The following is a 16,337-nucleotide window of genomic DNA, read 5'->3' on the forward strand; positions in this document are numbered from 1 at the left end:
AAGTTAGTGGTAAGCTAGGGGTCCCAATCAGAGGAACTCAGAGATATGTGTGAGTAAGCTCCCAGTGAGAGTTGTCTGATTGGCCCGGTTTTGTCATGCTGTGCTAAGTGGGCATCTATCAACATGGATTCCCCCTGGAATCATAGGAGTGTAGACCTGGATGGGAACTCAGTAGGACACCTAGTCCAGTCCACTGCTCTGAGGCAGGACTAAGTAATATTTAGACCATCCTTGACAGGTGTTTATCTAACCTGTTTTTAAAAACCTCAAATGTAGGGAGAGGATTCCACAAATCTCCCTAGTTAATATATTCCAATGCATTAGGAAGTTTTTCCTCATGTTTAATCTAAATCTCTCTTGTTGCAATTTATCCTCATTACATCTTGCTCCATCCTCAGTGGATGAGAACAATTTATCACCCTCCTTTTTAAAACAACCACAATCATATCCCTCCTTAGTCTTCACTTCTCCAAACTTAGACAGACCCATTTTTTTCAATCTTGTCTCAAAGGTCATGTTTTCTAGACCTTTAATCATTCTGGTTGCTCTCTTCTGGACTTTTCTCCAGTTTGTCCTTACCGCTGCTGAAGTATAGTGCCCACAACTGGGCACAGTGCTCCAATTAAAGCCTTATCACTGGTGAGTAACGTGGAAGAATTACTTTTCACATCTGCTAATACTTCCCAGAATATTTGCTTTTTTCTGCAACAGTGTTACACTGTTGACTCATATTTAGCTTGTGATCTACAATAACCCATAGATCCTTTTCTGCAGTACTCCTTCCTAAGCAGTCATTTCACATTTTGAATATGTGCAATTGATTATTCCTTCTTAAGTCTAGTACATTACAGTTGTCCTTACTGAATTTCATCCTATTTATTTCAGACCAGTTCTCCACTTTGTCAAGATCATTCTGAATTCTAACCCTATCCTTCAAAGCACTTGCCACCTCTCCCAGCATGGTACCATCTGTAAACTTTATCAGTGTGCTCTCTATGCCATTATCCTAATCATTTATGAAGATACTGAATAGAACTGGACCCCAGAAAGATCCCAGAAGGATCCTACTCAATTTGCCCTGTAAGTTTGACTAGGAATCACTGAGAACTAATCCCTGAATATGATTTTCGAACCATTTGTGCATCTGCCTCATAATAGGCCCCTCTAGATTATATTTCCCTAGTTTGCGTATCAGAAACATAAGGGCTCTGAGCAGATGTCTGTGTTGCTATTCTGGCATTTCCCTCCTGGCTTGAGAGTCATAAGAAGAGTGACACCGCATCACTTTCTCAACAGCAACAGTGTCTTGGGCTCAAGTGCCAGAAACACAGGATCTGGTTTGGGTCTGTGGTATTCTCCAGTATCAGCAGAGGACAAAGTGGTGACTGATCCATCCCCAGGGTCCGTGGGAATAGCAGTGTCTCCAATATCCTCTCCCCGAATCAATCTTCTCTTCCTTGTGGTGACCTTACATCACTGTGGGTCTGGTCTTAGTCTCTGTGCATTCAGGGGCTAAGGCCCCTAAACTTATTGCTGTGGGGATGAGAGAGGGTCTAGCCCAACTCCATAATGGCGAAGGGGAACCTGGCTGGATAGGGTTGGCTGGCTGTATTGTACCTTATGGGTGCTGCAGCCTCTAATCAATATGCTTCCATCCCCAATGCCGCTTTTTAATGCATCCAGTCACTGCTGTCTTGGCACCACAGGGATGGATTTTGTGGCTTGCACAATGCAAGTTCCTGCACCATTTTAAAATAATGACTCTGTAGGATAGCTCTGAGCACCTCACTCCATGAATACTACACATGCAGCCAGGACTGCCCACATCTCACTGGCAGCCTACTCCTTTCCATGCCCCCTCCCCCTCTTCCTTGAAGGACTGGGGAGAGCAAATCTGGGGAGCAATGTTTGGATCTGGTGCTGCAACCCTGGACCCCTAGCACAGGGTGCCTGGGGCTCAGGCCTGTGCCAGGAACTGTCATACTTAGCGAAGAAGAAGAAGAAAGGGATCTCATCACTGTTTTGCTGGCTATGCTGGCTCTCCTGCAACCAGCTGGTATTAGTTTTTCTCCAAAACCAAATGAGAATCCCTCTGAAAATAAAATCTACCTCTGTACAGGAACAGCTACATGTTCTGATGGAAGAACCCCAAAGAAGGCATGCGGGCAAACGCTTTGAATTCCACCTTCAAACCTGGAACTCACCAAGCCTTGAGCAGTTGGGGTTTTGGTTGGGAAAGGTTCCTGTGGATCAGGTTAGCATGCTGACTCCTGGGGAAATTGAAAGTGCCCCAAGAGCTTCAGTCCCCTGGAGATATCCAGGATTCAGACTTTATATCTTATCCAGCACAGAGCCACTTAGCACCGGCTGTGTCCTGTGCTCATCCCCTCCTCCTCCACAAGTCCCTACGGAACTGCACCCACTGCCATCACACTGGGGCAATGGAGTCTGTACCAATTCTGTGTCTGTGACTGAGTCATCCTTGGGCTCTCCTTGGAGCTCTCACATCCACTATTTACTGACTTGTCCTGATCCTGCTTAAAATGTGAAGTGGCACAAGCCCCCAGCCCAAGGTGGGATGGCTGCAGGCTATTAATTTGGCCTCCCATCAGGAGAGATTCTGTCTCTTTTCTTGGACTGGCATGATCTTTCCCAAGGCTGTGTCTACACACTAGACAGTTGGATCCCATTAGGATCAGGGGCTGAACTCCTACTTTAGGGTGCTGAGAACTCTTGGCAGTATGGCTGCTCCCCATTCCTTGCTTGTCTCCTCTTCCCCTCACTGAGTCATGGTGAATGATATAGTGAGCCTCGCTCGGGGCAGTGCGGTGGAGATGACAGGCACTGGAAATGGGATTCCGGGGGCATGAGATTAGTGGTTCCATGGAAAAGGAATAAGCGGGGGCATGCATGTGAGTACAGTGAGCCCTTTGAAAAGGGAACTGAGGACAAGGAGATTTACTGCAGCCCTCTTCTCAGCTTGCCAGAGCCCCAGCCCATTGGTTTATAAGAGAAAAAAACCCACAAAAGGCTGGCAAGGTGTCAGGGGAGCAGATGAAGGCACGGGGCCAGTGTAGGTTAGGCACTTCCCTGTAGAGCTCCACTCAATCTGTTCATCTGCTAGGTGCATGTCTCCCTCCTTTCCCGTCCCTCTCTTCCCCAGGTAAACAACAGAACTGTCGCCATCTGGCATTTTTAGCTGCTAAATAATTTATCTCCCTTTTGTTAACCAGGAGAGTAAGTCTTTGATGGACAGAGCTGTTGGACTTTCAGCAAATAAACAAGGAAACTCCTAGCAACCTGCAACTCCTGTCCCACCTCCAACCTGCTTTCCTGGAGCTAGATCCTATGACCCGTGACTGTTTCCAGGAGCAACAAAGGATGGATCAGTTGATGATTAGCTGCTCTGTTCATTTCCTCTGGAGCACCTGGAAGTGGCCACTGTGGGAAGACAGGATACTAAGCGAGATGGACCTTTGGTCTGACCCAGTATGGCCGTTTTTATTCCTTATGAGCACTACTTTCTTTCCCTGCAAGAGGAGAGAGCCAGTGAGCAATGTCACAGCTGCTTGGAGGATGGGGTGGGATGCTCTCTTTTCCTACCAGGTCCCTGACGCTGCCCCCTTTTCCCACTAGCCATCCAGAGAAGCAGAGTATAGCTTCGCTGATCTTCAGCCAGGCAGAAACAAATTCTTCCTGTAAATGCTACATTTTGTTTTCCTTTATGTTTTCCTATCCACATGCCTCCCAAGGCAAACCTCCTGTGTGGACCCCAAATTCAATTCTATGTATAACTCAAACCAACTCCTGCCCCATCTTCTCTGTCCCCATTTCCTGAGCTCAACTCACTTTTTCATGGCTGCATTTTATAGATTGTAAGGAATTTTAGGAACAGAGAGAGCGTGCTCATGCATCCCCCCCCCGGTCAACTCTATTCCACCCTCCTCCCAACCAAGCCCATGCCCCTGTCCCTGTCCCTGCCCCTACCCCTCTGCACCTCAATCCCAGTTCCAACTCAGCCTCATTACAACTCTTCCATTCCCATCACCCAGCCTGGACCTCTGAACTGGCTGTACATTATCCAGCACTTTTAAATCAACCTCAGTCCCACCCAGACATCTTCTCCAGACTCCAGTGCAGGCACCTTCCCATCTTATGTGTTCCAAAACAAATATTCTGATGTCCTTAGAATGAAGGTTGTGTAATCCACACACCTACGCTGAAAAAAATGAGGTTTACAGGTTCTTGCACAAAAGGGGGCTTTTGTGCAAAACAGACCCATCTACACTGCTTTTTTTGCGCAAAAACCTCTTCCACAAAAAGCATTGGAAGAGAATATGCAAATGAAGTTCAAGAAGTTGCTAATGAGTGCTTTATTTGCATTGCCTCTTCTGCAAAAAAGAGGCAGTGTAGACAAGCCCTTAGGGTGTGTCTAGACTACATGCCTCCTTCGACGGAGGCATGTAGATTAGCCAGATCGGAAGAGGGAAATGAAGCCGCGATTAAAATAATCGCGGCTTCATTTAAATTTAAATGGCTGCCCCGATCTGCCGATCAGCTGTTTGTCGGCAGATCGGGGGAGTCTGGACGCGATGCCCCGACAAAGAAGCCTTTCTTCATCGGCACAGGTAAACCTGGTTTCACGAGGCTTACCTGTGTCGATGAAGAAAGGCTTCTTTGTCGGGGCATCGCGTCCAGACTCCCCCGATCTGCCGACAAACAGCTGATCGGCAGATCGGGGCAGCCATTTAAATTTAAATGAAGCCGCGATTATTTTAATCGCGGCTTCATTTCCCTCTTCCGATCTGGCTAATCTACATGCCTCCGTCGAAGGAGGCATGTAGTCTAGACACACCCCCAGTGTGGTTCACTGTCCCATGTAGTGCCATGTAGACCACTTACAGCAAGAGATAAGAACAAGGGAGTTCTACAGCCTAAGCTGAGAGTCAGCTGACTTTTAGCTCAAGTTGCAGCAGCTCCTACACTAAGCTCCAGAGGTTCCAGGTTCAAATCTGCCCAACGGGTGGCAGTTACAAGTAGGTGCTTCTTCAGGATCTCAGCTGGGTCTCTGAAGCTCAGGACATGCTTCCTCAGCTAAGAGAAGTGTGTAACCCACATTCCAAAGCTATGTCTACACTGCAATGCTATTTCAGGATACTGAAGAATCCCAAAATAGCTATCCCGTGTCTTCACAGCAAACCTGTTATTTCAGGCTCTCTAGTCTGACATCCCAGTAAACTTAATTCTATGAGGAGCAAGGGACATTTCAGAATAGCACTTTATTTTGAAATCTGGCGCTGTGTAGACAGTGTCAAATGACAAAATAAGCTATTTCAAAATAGCATCAGAATAAGATGCTCAAATTGCGTATCTTATTTCGAGTTACGGTGCTGTGTAGATGCACTTCTAGTGTGGGTTACTGTACCTTGTAGTGGCACTTAGACTATGTATAGCGAGAGATAAGAACAAGGTTGCTCTACAGCCTAACCTGAGAATCAGCTGGCTTTACAGCTCAAGCTATAGAGGCTCCTACACAAAGGTCCCATGGTCAAATCCACTTGGTGGTGGTGGTGGTTACAGTTGCAGATGTCATTAACTCTCTGATGCAAACTATTTAACTACAGGCTTCCAGTGAGAATAAGCAACAGAAGGAAATGTACATAAATATTCTGTGCTCTTTCTTTCATACATTTAGTCAGCCATTGTGTGACATTGGGCAAATCATGCCCTCCTCCATGCCTCAATTTCCTCATCTGTAAAAGGAAGATAACACTTGTCTACCACAGAGGCATGGGTGTTTGCCTTAATGTCTATAAAGTTATTTGAAATCTTTCTATTATTTATTATGTGTATTATGGTAGCACTTAGGAATCCAAACGAAGAAACTCGGCCCCAGTATGCTAGCCACTGTATAGACATGGACCAAAGACAATGGTCCCTGCCCCAGAGAGCTCACAATCTGCATTTCAGGCAGGATGCAACGGGTGGATGAAACGGGTGAATGAGCTGGGGGCAGGAGCTGGTTGATGAGGTTACAATAAAAAAAAGCAGAAAAGCAGAAGCCAGAGTGCTCCACCTGCCTAAAAAGCAAGAGAACCCAAAGAAGGCAAAGGGATATACACAATAAAAGTAGACATTTTATCCAATCGAGAGGTAAATCTGTGAGCTGCCCTGTGTTTTTCTCACTTAATACCAATACTTGTGTTAGGGCAAAATGTTTCTCCTTCACATCTTGTGTTCTTATCATATTAATAACAACACTTTGCACAGGACATTCAGACACTCCAAAGGAAGTCACTTCAGACAAGAAAAGAATTAAGTACATCTTACAGATAGCATGGTCTGAATCATGAATAATTCATCATTCATCTGGCATATTCTACTTTTTTCCTATCCACAAACTGTCCATGAATGGCCTGAGATCCTCTTTGATGTGTTATTCAAAATGATTTGCCAGACAATTTCTGCAAACTTCTGGACACAGTGTATGTTTTTGGTATCTGACTGGATGAGCATAACATGTAGAATCAGATGTTCCATTATAAATATGAAATTTGCTTTATGTGAATGTTGTAAAATAGCTACGTAAAACTTGCCTTTCCCCTAAATTTGCCTGACAGCAAACTCACTTGCTAGGAAATTCATGGAACACATTAAAGCAACAAGTAGTCCTATAGCACCCAAGGGTATGTCTACACTACTACCAGCCGTTAGTTCGAATTAACTTTCATAGGCGCTACACAGGCAACCCGCTAGTTCGAACTTAATTCGAACTAGCGGAGCGCTTAATTCGAACAAGGTAAACCTCATTCTACAAGGACTAACGCTTAGTTCGAATTAAGTAGTTCGAATTAAGGGCTGTGTAGACACTTAATTCGAACTAGTGGGAGGCTAGCCTTCCCCAGCTTGCCCTGGTGGCCACTCTGGGCACCACCAGGGAAACTCGTCTGCCCCACTCCTGGCCCCGGAGCCCTTAAAGGGGCATGGTCTGGCTATGGTGCCCGTGCCAGGTGCAAGCCTGCCAGCACCCAGCCAGCAGACCCTGCACCTGGCATGGCACGAGCCAGCCACCCGCTGCCACCCAGCCTTCCGCCTCTTCCCGGGACCAGGCTGGCGGCTCCCAGGAGCCTGCCCGGGGCCGCAAGAAGCGGGCGCCCGCCTGGTCTAGTGCGGACATCGTGGACCTCATCGAGGTTTGGGGGGAAGCCTCCAACGTCCACGACCTCTGTACTAGGCACAGGAAAGTGGCCGTCTAGGGCAGGAGAGCTGCCAGCCTGGCCACCCAGGAGCAGGTTTGCATGAAAATCAAGGTGGTCGAGTGAGACCCCAACCCTGAACCCTGAGCTTAGAACATAAAAACATAAGAACAGCCGTACTGGGTCAGACCAAAGGTCCATCTAGCCCAGTAGCTTGTCTGCCGACAGTGACCAAGCCATTTGTCTCGTGCCATCCATCTCCAGCCTTCCACAGAGGCCAGGGACACCATTTCTACCCCCTGGCAAATACCACTCCATGGACCCAACCTCCATGACTTGATCTAACTTCTCTTTAAACTCTGTTCTAGTTCTAGCCTTCACAGCCTCCTGCAGCAAGGAGTACCACAGGTTGACTCTTTGCTTTGTGAAGAAGAACTTTCTGTTATTACTTTGAAGCCTGCTACCCATTAATTTCATTTGGTGTCCTCTAGTCCTTCTATTATGGGAACTAATGAAGAACTTTTCTTTATGCACCCTCTCCACGCCACTCATGATTTTATAGACCTCTATCATATCCCCCCTCCGTCTCCTCTTTTCTAAGCTGAAAAGTCCCAGTCTCTTTAGCCTTTCTTCATATGGGACCTGTTCCAAACCCCTGATCATTTTAGTTGCCCTTTTCTGAACCTTTTCCAAGGCCAAAATATCTTTTCTGGGGTGAGGAGATCACATCTGTACACAGTACTGAAGATATGGCGTACCATAGTTTTATACTTCCCCTCCTCCTTCTTCCTCTGGCTTCCCCCTTCCAGCTCCCTCCTCCCAGGTTTCCTCTTCCCCTCTCCCACCCTCTCTCTTCCCCTCTCCCACCTCCTTTTCCCAGTCTCCCAGAGTTTTGTTAAATAAAGAGAATTTCTATTTTTGAACACACGTGTCCTTTATTTTGTACATCAGAAAGGGGGGCAAGGGAGGGGTAAGTGGAAGGATGTAAGGGAGGAATGGAGTACGAGCCCTCAATGGGGAGGTCTGGGGTGGCTCTGCGGGCTCCTCAGGGTGGAAGCTCTCCTGCAGCCCCCCAATTGCCCCCCTCCCCCCGGATGGCAGCCTGCGGCAAGTGCAGCCGGGCTGATGGCCGCGTGCTGTGATGTGCCGAGTGTGGGCACTCCAAGCCAGGACTGCTTTGCTGTCCCTCATTGAGTTAGACAAGCGAGCAGGGAACTCCTGAGAACTATCTGTCCGGGGTGGGGGTCGGGTCCCTTTAAGCACAGCCCTCGGCTAGCCTGAGATAGCAGCTCCACGCTCTAAGTCCTAATCTGATGCCCTGCCGGCACTGCTTCCGGCCATCCTTAACCTCAGTTCAGGGTCCACTCAATGTGGACATGCTAGTTCGAATTAGCAAAATGCTAATTCGAACTAGTTTTTAGGTCTAGATGCACTAATTAGAATTAGCTTAGTTCGAATTAACTAATTCAAATTAAGTTAGTTCGAATTAGTGCTGTAGTCTAGACATACCCTTAGAGACTAACAAATAAAGATATAGATAGATACAGATATATCCTGAGCTTTTGTGGGCAAAACCCATTTCCTCAGATGAGCAGAGGGAGCAAAAAGGAGGAGACCCTCACAATTTATAACAGATAAAGAAGGGAGAGGGGAAGGAGTCCACCCTTTTCTCTCCACTTTGCTCATCTGAGGAAGTGGGTTTTACCCAGGAAAGTGCATGATACTATATAAGACTAACACAAATACCTCCCTCCCCCAGAGACACTAAAGCAAATCCTTTGTAAAATTCTAATGAATAGTTAACTACTTTGGGGGACAATATTTGACTAGAGCTGATTATCATCCTTATCTATCTCCCAGGGGAGCTATCAGCTTTGTTTTGCAGATAAGAAATCAGGCACAAACAGGCTAAGGGGTTAGAGAGAGTCAATAGAAGAGGTGGGTTTAGAACCCAGGAGCACAGTTCTTTGCAGTGCCAACTAGATCATTCTGCTCTCTGCCCTGCCTAGGTCCTAGCAGAGGCAGTTAACTCCTGCTCGCAGGAGTGGGGAGATATGCAATGTGAAGGCCAAGTCAACGCCCCTTAAAATTCTCCTCTCCTCATGCCCAAGCTGGAACGATAACGCTCACACTTACGTCTGTGATAGTGGAAGGTCAGTGGTGACCCTAGAGGGGTAGGTAAGTACTGTAAACCTAAGCTGGTTACATTGACTCAGCACCATAGACAGGGATCAGTAACAAGCTCCAGCTTGAACAGGCACATCAATATCCCAGTGCTGAATTCAGCACAAATGGGGGATTTGCAGCTTTAGCACAGAAAGGCTGAGTGACCTCTAATGTGCTTCAGCTCAGTTCGGTGGGAAAGGCAAATATGCCCTGCCATGGGTGCTCCCATTTCCCACTCGGGCAAAGTGGGAACCCAAAGCAGGGCCCACTGAAACCCTCGGAGCAGGGGCTGAAGTCTTTGCTCATTCTCCTTCCCTTTGACAGTCCCCTCAATTCTCAGGGTAGAGGCCTATCTTCAGTAGTCAGGGGAGGGAGCCCTGTCTCCCATAGCAAGGGGTGGCAGGGTGAGTGTGCAGGGGCAAATCCCTCTGCCAGATGCTGATGTGTATAGGGAGGAAGACGGGATCTGTGTATCCCTAAAGGATACCAGAGCTGCTTCACTCCAATATTTCCTTTAGCATCAGCCCAGCACCCTGTCTCCCACCTCTCATGGGGCCTTGGCCCCTTCTGTCAGTTTTCCCTTGACATGCTCCCCTCCCCAATTTCTCAGCTGTCCCATTGCCCGACTTCAGACCAAATCCCTTTCCAAATGCCCTGGTGTTTTCTAGAATCTTCCTAGTAATTCCTCCTCTTACTTCCCCCTCACAGCAAGTTGTTTTTTCTTGTTATTTAAAGCAGCTTTGCTTGTTTAAAGCAGCTTTGAATATGTCTTGTCTAAAGCAAAGCTGGTTTAAACAACAAGCAAAGAGAAACACACTGCCCTTCCTTACAGCCTCCATCCCCTCTCATGCCATCATCCACCACAAATCCATATTGAAAACTCAGGGCTGGCTAGAAACTTCTCCTCCTCCTCCATTTCCTGGCTCCCCTCCTTGTCATATAATGTTTTATTTTCAAATCATGTTCTGCCCCACAAGCGCTGCTGTCCCTGCGACCCTGCAGATTCATGAGGGGACCAACCCATTCTGCCACAGAGGATCTGCCAAGGGTGCACCCTGTGGCTCTGGATTGGAAAAGAGAAGTTGGGAACAAAAAGATGAGGTAAAAAGGGAAGTTGAACATGGACAGTGAATGGCTGGCGCATGGTGTCCAGGGACTGAGTCCTGCAAAGTAACCAACCAATCCCAAAACATAGGCCACAATGTACAGTCAATGTAGTATCGTGTGCAAATGTACAGAAAGGCAGCGGGTTTGGTACCTTTGGATATGAGGTACACCCTATAGCCCCCACTGCTCGAGTCTGATCAATTCAGCTATGTGCCAGATAGATGAAACTGCTTGACAAGGTAAGTTAACCGAGTTGTTGGGGAACCAAGTAGAAGAGGTCTCAGGAGAACCCCAACACTCACAGGGGAAGAAGCTGGGAGACTGCCCAGCTCATTCCACTGAGCCGAGATCTGCTGCTGAGTGCAGCTTGCCCAAGCACTGCCAAGGAAAGAAGCACCTTCCTTAAATGTAGGAATGTCCTGAAAGGCTCCAAGGTAAACTGCTGTCAATCCCTGGAGCTGACCTGGCGCCAGGACACTATCCAGGGGCAATGCTGCCTGCTGCTCTGTGCCCCCAGGCACATCTACTCAGTCCTGAGCAGTGTTTGTCATTCTGCTCATTCTCTTTCACGATGTGGGTATCACAGTGCCAAGCAATGATCAGGAGTCAGGGCTGAGATTCCAGCAGGATGAATTTCTGCCCTCCCTAGCAGTGCCAGCTGGGTCTCCAGAAGGGGAAGATACTGGGGCAAGAAGTTTCCTCCTATATTTGCCTACCCAACCTTATCAAGCCCCTCTACTCTCACCTCTCTGACCCCACATCTAAGTACCGGATGGCAAGTTCCCTGAGACTGATCTCTTGGAGACCTGATTCTCCCCACTGGAACTTGTTGAGGAAACTTTCCTTTTGCCTTGGGTTTCCATCCCATCAGACCACAGTGGGAGCAGAAAGTCTGCCTCTCCTTGAATGAGACTAGATCAGGGATCAATCACTTGGCCAGCAAACTCGGGAATCAGAGTCTCCTCTCACATCCCACAGCCCATGCACAGTGTGTGAGTGTCTGTGAGGTGAACACAGCCTGTGGGTTGATCCAGGGGTTCTCAGACTTCACTGCACTGCAACCCCCCTCAGCCAACAAAAGATACTACATGACTCCAGGGGGGGAACCCAACTGAGACCCTGCCCGAGCCCCAGGGGCTTCAGGCTTTGGCCCTGGGCCCTGGCAACCCCATTAAAATGGGGTCTCAACCCACTTCGGGGTCCTGATCCACAGTTTGAGAACCACTGGTCTAGTCCTTACCTTGTTAATGGGCTGGGGGAATTAAGCTGTGTGGGAAAATCACTGCCTGAGTCCTGAAAAGAGACCAGCCCCCAGTGATTTGGGACATGCTGCCTTCTGCATTCCTCTCTCAGAGCCCTGCACACGGCCCATCAGACCCAGATTCCAGATGCAAACTTCCTGCCAAGAAATGCTTTGATTAGAATGGTGCATACAGCCCCTGACCAGAGCCCTAATAGAAACCTTGCTGCAGCTGTGACTCTAAGCCAGGCTTTCCAAGCCTCTCACCTCTGCTATGGCAGCTTCCTGCTCTAGGACCTCCAGAGCCCAGCACCTGCACAGTGCTGCTGCTATCTTCTCTACTGCGCAAGGAAGAGCTGTCCCATAGCCTCTCTCTCAACGAGCATTGTCGGTTCCAGGCACCTTCCAGGGAACTAGTCATATCTACTATTGTTGTTTTTCTACTCTTTCTACTCCTCTGCTCAGTCTACCACCACGGGCCTCACTCTCCTGCCACACAGCGCCACCAGGCTGGCAAGACAGCCTTCCCCTCTTCAGCCCCCAGAATTTGCAACAGCCTCCTCATATTTCTCTACTGCAGGCTCAGCCTTTGGGCAAGGTGATCAAGGTGTTTACCTTGGGCACTGCACCTTCAGGGCCCCACACTGCAAGGCTGTGTCTAGACTACATGGCTCCATCGATGGAGCCATGTAGATGAGGGTTGTAGGCAAAGGGAAATGAAGCCGCGATTTAAATAATCATGGCTTCATTTAAATTTACATGGCTGCCGCGCTGAGCCGACAAACAGCTGATCAGCTGTTTGCCGGCTCAGTGCGCTAGTCTGGACTCTTCCACGCCGACCTGAAAGCCCTTTATCGACATCCCCGTTATGCCTCGTAGGATGAGGTTTACCGGGGATATCGATAAAAGGCTTTCATTTCGACAGGGGAGCATCCAGACTAGCGCGCTGAGCCGACAAACAGCTAATTAGCTGTTTGTCGGCTCAGCGCGGCAGCCATGTAAATTTAAATGAAGCCGCGATTATTTAAATCGCGGCTTCATTTCCCTTAGCCAAAAAAACAAATCTACATGGCTCCGTCGACAGACGTACCCCAACTGACAAAAAATGTGGGGTACTAGCTTCCAATCAGATTTCTTGTGCTGCACAGGTCTTGAGTTGTACTAACAGTTATTTTAGCATTCTTTAATGATTAAACCAAGGTGGGCAATAATTTTTGATGGGGAGCCCACTCCAAGAATTTGGAAAGTGGCCAAGGGCCACACTCTTCCATATTAATGGAGAAGGTGCATAGATGCTGGGAGTACTGACTAGATGTTTTAATAGACGCCAGGTCTCTAATACAAGCTGGGGGTCTTGCACGGTTTGTACTAATAGATGCTGGGGGCTTCTATTGGAAGTTTTATGGTAGTGTATAATGACATCATACTGAACAGTAGCAGCCTGGCAGATGACACTGAAATAGAGCCCAGTTGAAATTTTTCTTCAATCTAGAGGTGGTGTGGAATATATTCAGCAAGCGACTTGTGCTGCCCAGACTGGACTCTGTAACCCCTCAACAGGGTATGACTTAAACTAGAGCATCCACTGGCTGGGCCCCGCTGTCAGCATGTTGCCTTGGGCCCTGCAAACTCTTTGGCCAGACCTGCTCCACCTGATCCATGATCCACTTCAACTCTCTCTTCTCTCTGGTCCCTTCATGTCACCCTACCTTGCTGATTATTTGGTACCTAATTCCATAAGGGAGCTGTCCGAAAGATGTTGAGCAAAGGAAAGTGGCATCAGTCCACTCCTCACAAGACCGACCCGCGAGCTACTTCTCTCTGTCAGCACGGGCCCTTGCACGTCTCTTGCTCATAAAGTTACTCAGGCCAAAGGTACCATCTAACCAACAGGAGGAGGAACAGGTAATGCCAGAGCTGGTGTGAATGCATCCAGGACACAAAGAGCTGTGCAAACTGACCTCTTCAGTTGAGTCCATTGTGTTCACAGCTATATTGGAAAATCATCTTGCCATGTGGGAGCTGCACTCTCCAAACCTTGCTAGTAGAAAGCTCCATGGCGACAAGGGATAAGAGCAATATGAAAACCCAATGGCACGAGGTGTACAGCTAGTTCGGATTAGAAGCCTAATCCGAACTAGCTAGTCCGTGCCGGGTGTAGCCGCGCGGCACGGGGTTCGAAGTAGCCGGCATTTAAAAATGGCGCCGGCCGGCTTCATGCAAATGAAGCCAGGGAAATTCAAATCCCGGGCTTCATTTGCAACTGCGGATGACTACATTACCCCCGCTAGTTCGAACTAGCAGGATAGTGTAGACATACCCTCAGTGTGATCACATCTCCTGAGCCCTGCAGGCTCTCAGGAACTGCGAGTCAGGCCCGTGGTTAGGAAACCCTGCTACTGAGTCACCTGAACCCAGAAATTTACCCTTAGATTTACCTTTTGAAACCAACAAGCCACACAAAAGCAAAAAGCCTCCTAGAATTGTCACATACCGGTGGCTGGAAGGGGGTCACACCAGGGGCTGGCAGTTGAGTCACCCTAAGGACAGCAGCAGCAGCTGCTTGTCAGAGGGACGGCTCTGAGTGGCAAAAGGTTTTGTGAATTCCCCCTGCACATCCTGCTAAATGTCCCACAGGAGCAGCCTGGGAGCTGGGAAACTCTCATTTCCACAGATGAGGCCTGAAATCTCAACAGCTAGAGTGAGACAGACACACCTCCCTCCGTTCCTCCCCCCACCCATCCCATCACTGCAGCCATTCATCAAATTCATATGATTCAGCACTAGCTATTTAGTCACTCCTGCTGCAGGGAGGCTGTTGGCTGGGGCTAGGGAGAGCACAGCTTACGAACGGGGAGGAAGGGAGGCAGAGGGGCTCCTGTCTTGCCCCTCAGGGTATCTTGTAACCAGCTGGACACCTGCCAAACTCAGAGCCAAAAGGGGTCAAAGCAGTGTCACTGCAGAGCATGGAATGGCTCTTCCCTGCTGCACGGGGGTTTGCTAGCATCAGCTATAGCTTCTCCAGAAAAACAGCTTCAGTAAGAAACTGGTACAATATTACAAAACCTAGCCCCAGCTAGGAAGGTGGAGTATGGCCCAGTGGTTGGAGCACAAGCCTAGGCACTGCTGTGTCTTTAATCTCAGCTCTGCCACAGAGTCACTGTGTGACCTTAGGTGAGGCACCTTTCCTCTCTGTGCCTCAGTTCCTCAACTGTAAAATGAGGATCTTGGTATTGAGCTGACTCACCAAAGAGGCTGGAAGACTGCTTGGAAAGTGTTTAAAAATAGGAAGTTATTTGTGAAGCAGGAGGGATTTTAGTGGGGAGCATGTTTGGGTGGTGAGGAGGTTCACTAAGGAGACTGCTCCTACAGAAGAAATCACCATTTAACTTTGCTCTTTATACATGTTATCTATTATCAGGCTCTTATCAGGCTCTCAGAGCATTTTATGAACATTAATTATCTATGCCTCACAACCCCCATGTAAAGTACAGCATCCTTATTTTACACTTGCCCACACTTTTCACCTCTATTCCTGTCTAGAACTGCTATGCAGTATGTTAAACAGCCCCCCAAAGGGGGCTGAATCTTTCTTGGATGATAAAGGGATCCCCTCATATAAAGTTTGTTGAAATCATCATATGAATAGCTTGATGCTTATATCACAACTGAAGGCTCCCTGCATTATGCAACCACTACCCAGCAGATTCAAACCTGGGGAGATTAACGTATGAACTTCTACAGCTTGACCTGTAAAGCCAGCTGGCTGACAAGCTCCCTTGTTCTTATCTCTTGCTGTAAGTGGTCTAAGTACCACTACACAGAAGAGGAAACCACCCTAGGAGGTGCAGCCCAAGCTCCAGAGACACAGTTAAGATCCTGGATGAGCCCCCATGTGTAACTACTACTAGACAGATCTGAACCTGGGCCCTCTGGAACTTAGTGTAGGAGCTTCTAGAGCTTGAGCTATAAAGCCAGCTGGCGCTAAGCTTAGGCTGTAGTGCTCTGTTGTTCTTATCTCTCACTGTAAGTGGTCTAAGTGCCACCACATGGGACAATGAACCACATGCGGTGTGTGGGTTACACATACACTCTCAGGCGTCTCTAGATTGCACCCCTTTTCCGTAAAAGGGATGCAAATTAGACACAGCACAATTGCAAATGAAGCAGGGATTTAAATCTTCCCCGCTTCATTTGCATAAACATGGCTGCCGCTTTTTTCCGGCTCGGGGCTTTGCCGGCAAAAAGCGCCAGTCTAGATGGGGATCTTTCGGAAAATAAAGCCTTTTCTGAAAGATCCCTTATTCCCAGGATTCCTGGAAAGGCTTTATTTTCCGAAAGATCCCCGTCTAGACTGGCGCTTTTTGCCGGCAAAGCCCCGAGCCGGAAAAAAGCGGCAGCCATGTTTATGCAAATGAAGTGGGGAAGATTTAAATCTGCAATTGCGCTGTGTCTAATTTGCATCCCTTTTACGGAAAAGGGGTGCAATCTAGACACAGTCTCAAGGTTTATCATTTTCTCACCAGGCAGGTGTGTCTGCTCCCCAGCCATTCCAGCCTTAACATCTCTGTGAAGTGTAATGCATATTGGTGTGGTAGTGAGGATGATAAGGGATGGAGAGCTGCCTT

At 48.1% G+C, this 16,337-nt stretch overlaps 1 protein-coding gene across 10 annotated transcripts in view; it reads right to left on the reverse strand.

Annotated features, from left to right (window-relative positions):
• TMEM63C (transmembrane protein 63C) overlaps positions 1–16,337 on the reverse strand; it is a 75,463-nt gene that overhangs the window by 31,227 nt on the left and 27,899 nt on the right. For 2 of the 10 annotated variants that reach the window (XM_025181991.2, XM_025181990.2), the window contains exon 2: positions 11,710–11,868. The exons of the other annotated variants lie outside the window; for them this stretch is intronic. The gene's annotated coding sequence lies outside the window, so the exon portion shown is untranslated. The remainder of the gene's footprint in view (positions 1–11,709; positions 11,869–16,337) is intronic. 10 annotated transcript variants of the gene reach the window in all.

This window comes from Pelodiscus sinensis, chromosome 4, assembly GCF_049634645.1.
Source record: "Pelodiscus sinensis isolate JC-2024 chromosome 4, ASM4963464v1, whole genome shotgun sequence".
Taxonomy (NCBI): domain Eukaryota; kingdom Metazoa; phylum Chordata; order Testudines; family Trionychidae; genus Pelodiscus; species Pelodiscus sinensis.